We start from the raw sequence: 5877 nt of genomic DNA on the forward strand, positions 1-5877 counted from the left end.
CTAACTCTACTGGAACGTCTATGAGGTAGCGACTTATCAATTGGTTCAACTGGAATTTCTTCTCAGGTTGAGCCATAGCATTTCCATAGGTTCCTTCATCATTTGACTCTTGAATTTTCTTCAAGATCAATTGTACTCTCACTATCCTCCTTAGATATGAGCTCTCTCTTGCGAAAGAATCCCCTTCGTGATACAAAGACCACGTTCTCAATAGGTCCATATAACAAATATCCAAAGGAATTTTGTGGGTAGCTATAACGCTCGGGTTTTGGAGCTAAGCATTATCAGATGATTGTAACTCTTTTTGAAGTAATAAAGATGAAATATTTGAGTATTATGTGAATTATGTGCTTATTTATTTTTTATAAGGATATAATAAAAATAAGCGTCAAAATTAGAGTATGAGATAAACCCAATATCTTTACATAAAGTTTTAGTGGTCGAAACAAGGATTCCGGGGACATAAAGAACGCCGAAATCCGAGTTATAACGAAGAAGTTATGACTCGTCGAAGTTTCGCGATTGAATTGGTACGATGCCGGGAAGCGTAAATAGTGAGTTTATGATAGAGCGATTTTTAGACTTAGTGATCTAAACGAAAATTGTAGAATATGTTAAACCAAGAGGGTCCATAAAAAGAACGCCCGAATCTGACTTCGTATGAGGAAGTTATGATTTTTCGAAATTTCAGCTTAGCAGTGTACAACCCGAAGTTCGAAAATTAGATCGAGCGGTTTCTAGCTGACACAACCTAAATGAGAATCGAAGATCTCGTTAATAGTAGCGTAACGGTAAAAAGACAGACGAATACGGACGTTGGATAAAGAAGTTATGGATTTTAACGGAAAAATCATGTCCCGGCCTGTTAAAAATATAACTTTTAAAATAAAGTCAAAATTAGCAAACGGAGTCTTAACAAAAGTTGTAAAGTACGTTCCCGCCTACGCGTTGATATAAAGAACGTCGAAAACGGAGTTTGTATGTGAAAAATACGAATTTTTGAAGTCATAATGAGAAATTACGAAGTTTGTTGCAAGAACGATGACGTAGCAAGATCCCAGCCGTCCATCGCTGATCTTAGAACTCGTTTCGGATTGCGACACGTTGCCTCGCATTACGCCCCGCGTTCGAAACCAATTACTCCCAGTGTACTTCGATCTTATGCGGTTCCAAGACAAGCCACGTCGCACCACCCGGAGACCACCACCTGGCAGCCATATCCGAAGCTACACCCAACGTAGCGTTTCCGAACGCCCAAAGTTCTGAGGACCTCCGACCTATAAGTAGGAAGAGAAATTTCTCGGATTTCCACACCAAAATCACTTCTCTCTCTAACTACTTTCTCTCTCTAGCCTATCCTAACACCCCTAAACCCTAAGGAACTCCCCTAGCACCCGAAGGAACCCCCGAGAAAAAGAGTCTTTCAGTTCGGAAACGCTGCTCCAAGCGAAGCCCGGTTTTCGAGAAAACCCGTTGTAAGTGAGCTACGCCTACGCTATTTTTAATATAGCTTCTAATTAATTATAGTAACATCATTAGGACCTTAAAATAATTATTTGGGCTATTATTATGAGTTATATAAGAGTGTTGTTGAACGCTTATATAATAGTAATAATAGCTAGACTATTAATTAGTCGCGGTTAACGTTAGAGTAAACCATAGTGGTATTGATACTAGGTTTTGTCGAGGGGAAATTGTTTAGAGATAACGAAGCGTCGTCCGAGTACTGAGTCACCACCTTAATAGGTGAGTGCATAGTTACTTTCATCTTACACATAGATATGAAGTATTTTATATAAATTACGTGATGTGTGTGCATATTATCTTTATACTTGTTATCTATGCTGGATGAACAATTTTATACATGTTTTAAATGATTTAAACTATATGTGTATTTTATATCGACAAAATGTGTCGGGTAAAACATGGGTAGATGTAATAGTTGATGTGTGACAAAATAAAATAATGAGAGGCCTCGTTATAGATGTTATTGATGATCCAGTCATCTAGCGGAGTATAGATGACGACTACAAACTATTCGAGACAGCCCAATGGAATGCTAGCAAGTCGCAACCTCTAGGTGTTTATTTGAACTGTGTGCTCACCAGTAGTACTCCTTCCCCCACATAGTTTCCTTATTTGACATGAATTGCTGAGGAACCCCCGAAGCATGTGTTGTCACCCCGATGAAAATCCTTAGGCTAGGTCCCTTATGTTAGATGTGTTAGGGACGTAAAGTGAGGATAATGGGAATGAGTAATTGGGTTTGTTTGGTTGATGAAAATAATAAATTTATTTATTGTGGGTTGAAAACCGTATGTGCTCACCAGACTCCTAAGCCTGGCCCACTCAGTTTCTTGTATTACAGGTAGTGGCGCATGAACATAGATGTTTGGATGAGAGATAAGGGATTATAGGCCTGTAAATACTAAATAATGTAGTAAGGCTTATGTTGTATTGTTTATGCTTTTGATATGTATCGAACATGACATCCCGAGTCTTTTAATGAAATACATTTCTACGAAAATGCTTTGGTAAATCTTTATCATATTTTGTTTTGGGAACAAATTCCGCAACTCTTTTATTTAAAATGTTACTCTGATTTTCAAAAAAGCATAAACAAAATTGGTCTTTTTTGGCCATGAAAATGGGAATGTCACAGTAGCCGATGAAATTACTTCTCTCACTTCGAGGTTTAAGCTTGTCGTGAGTCTCTCGTCTAATGAAAGCTTCACAACCCCAAACCTTCATATGTGCCAACGAGGGAATCTTCGTTATCCATATCTCGTGAGGTGTTTTGGCAACCTTCTTTGTTGGGACAAGATTAAGAATGTGGGTGGTAGTCTCTAAGGCATACCCCTAGAATGAGATTGGAAGTGAAGCTCGACTCATCATGGAACGAACCATGTCCAACAAGGTTCGATTACGCCTTTCACCCACACCATTAAGTTGTGGTGTTCTTGGAGGTGTCAATTGTGAAACTATTCCACATTCCTTGAGGTAGTTGTGGAACTCGATACTAAGATGCTCACCATCTGTATTAGATCTGATCATCTTGATCTTCCTGCCCAATTGATTCTTGAATTCTTGTTTGAACTCTTTGAACTTTTCAAAGATTTCTGACTTATGCTTGATTAAGTAGATATAGTCATATCTTCAATAATCATCAGTAAAAGTCACAAAGAATCGATTTGCATCCCTTGTGGTGGATTTGAAGGGCCCACACTCATTTGTGTGTATGAGATCCAATAATCATTCACCTTTTTTACAAGTACGAGTGAAAGATGATTTTGTCATCTTTCCAAGTAAACAAGACTCGCACGTATCATCTGACCTTAAGTCAAATGATTCCATCACTCCATCCTTTTGGAGTTGGGCAATGTGTTTCTTGTTGACATGTCCAAGACGACAATTCCACAAGCATGCTTTGTCTAAACCATTAGACGAATCAATTTGAAGAACAATATTACCTAAATTGTCTACAACTGTCATAGTTTCATACACACCATCACAAGGTAATGCTTCAAAATAAAATACACCATTTTTATAAGAATAAATAAATCCATTCTCATTATCAAAAGAATATTTTAAACCTTGTATATATAAATCATGAAATGAAATGATGTTTCGTGTCATCTCTGACGAGTCTCAACAATTGTTTAAATCCAAACACAATCCATTTCTAAGAACTAATTTATAGACACCAATCTTGGTAACTGGTGACGATCTCTTATTGCCCATGATCAGGCTTATTCTTCCATGCTCCACATCCTCAATTTTTCTTAGCGCCTGCAAATCCGAACAAATGTGAAAACCACATCATGTATAAAGGACTCAAGAATGAGAATATGATGAGTTTTTTTGATAAGATAGTGTAAATACCTATCGAGGTTGGCTTCACCTTGCCATCCTTTATATTTTGCAAGTATTTAGGTCAACTTCGTTTCCAATGCCCTTTCTCATGGCAGTAAAAGATAGTAGCCTCTTCAGGATCAGAGGCTGGAGGAGTGTCAGAACTGGCTTTTCCTCTGGGTCCATTGCTTGAGGACCCAACCTAGGACTTTCCCTTCCAATTCTGTTTGGGAGGATCCTTCCTCTTCTTCCCCTTTCCTTGCCCAATGGCCAAGACATGAGCAAGAGTAGTAGGAGTGGATGAAACACCTTTTCCCTTCATCCCACTTTTAGCAGTTCGTAGTAGGTTCTAAAGTTGAGCCAATGTGGTCTCTTGGTTGTTCAAATGATAAGTCATGATGAACTGATCATAACAACTGGGAAATGAGTGCAAGACTATATCAATAGCCAATTCCTCATCAAAGTTCACATTAAGCTTCACCAGGCGTTCCACATATCTTTGCATTCATTGCAAGTGGCTGCTGACAGACTCTCCGACTTTCATTTTGTTGGTGATTAGGGACTTTACTACCTCGTATTTCTCTTGACGAGCTCGTTGGTGGTATTTTTCCACTAAGTCCTTGTTCATCTCATATAACTAGTAATCCTCATAGAACCTTTGTAGCCCAGGAGTCATAGTAGCCACCATGATGCATGCCATTTTGGTAGCATCATTGTAGTGTCTCCTATAATCAACCAGTTCTTCAGGAGTAGCTTTTGTTTCATCAATCTCGAGAAGTTCCTTTTCGAGCACATAATCTTTTTCCTCGTAACGTAGATCCATCTTCATGTTTGGCATCCAATCATTGTAATTGGTTCCATCATAGGTAACCCTTGAGCAGATGTTCAAGAGTTTGAAGTTGTTGGAGGAGGAACCATAAGCATCGTTGGGAGTTGACTTCTGAAATGAAGAAGGACAAGTTTTAGTTAGCTAAGAGGATTCCTCAATATAACACCCAAATGAAATATTACGGCTAGGATCCAACAAGATATTTCAAAACTTAGAAAATGGATTTTGTAATCTAATTGTGAAATAAATAAAGTTAGGTAAATGACGATTTACCAATTTCACAATGAAAACGAAATTTTAAATGAATTAGGTTTTAAATGAAATTCCTAGATCTTTTGAGATACATTGAACTATTCAATGACATGATTAGCCTTGATTATGGTCTTCCATTTGTGACTGGGATACCGAGGATCACAAACAAGATGTGAATAACCATGCAAATTAGCTTGGTACTCTCGATTTCATTAATCATCTAATCAATGTATCAGTTAGCCACACATGCTCCATTAATCAATGATAATTACGAGACACCCATTATCGCCCTTTATTAGTCCATATCTGTGTGTCGGTTAACCACACACGCTCCACTAACGGCTTATAGAAAGTGCAATGTGCAATTTCAAGGATTAGCATCAAATTCACAATTTTCCTAAAGTAACTAAGATTGAGAATTTAATAAAACATTTTAGTTATTTTATAAATTCCATTATACTTATTAATGAGAATTATTTGTCCTATCAAACTTGTTCGGCTAACGACTCTCCAGTAATAAATGAAGTGGTGGGAGAGAGTGGACACACATTCAACTACCATTTTATAGGCCGTTTCCTTATACCCACGTTATACATCAGCTTCGTGAATGAGGCGTACTAGCGGTTCAACTGACTTGTCAAAATACTAGGGTATATAATCTTTTAAATTTCAAAGTTAAAACAATTTAATTAAATTTAAAAGAAATTGATTTAAACTTATCTATTAATTAAACCTTTAATTAATTTATTAAATCAAATAAGGAGTAGCCAATTAAATTAATCAAAATAATGTAACCTAATCCACTCCCCCTAAATTTCGAAATTATGGGAGGGATCCTCAAAATCTTGCAATTATCTTAATAAACAAGTAAGAAGATAATTACCAAAAATAAAAAATCCCAACAAAACCCTAATTTCCATAATTTGGAAAATCTTGGGGAGCAA

Source organism: Lactuca sativa, chromosome 6 (genome assembly GCF_002870075.4).
Source record: "Lactuca sativa cultivar Salinas chromosome 6, Lsat_Salinas_v11, whole genome shotgun sequence".
In the NCBI taxonomy this organism is placed as follows: Eukaryota; Viridiplantae; Streptophyta; class Magnoliopsida; order Asterales; family Asteraceae; genus Lactuca; species Lactuca sativa.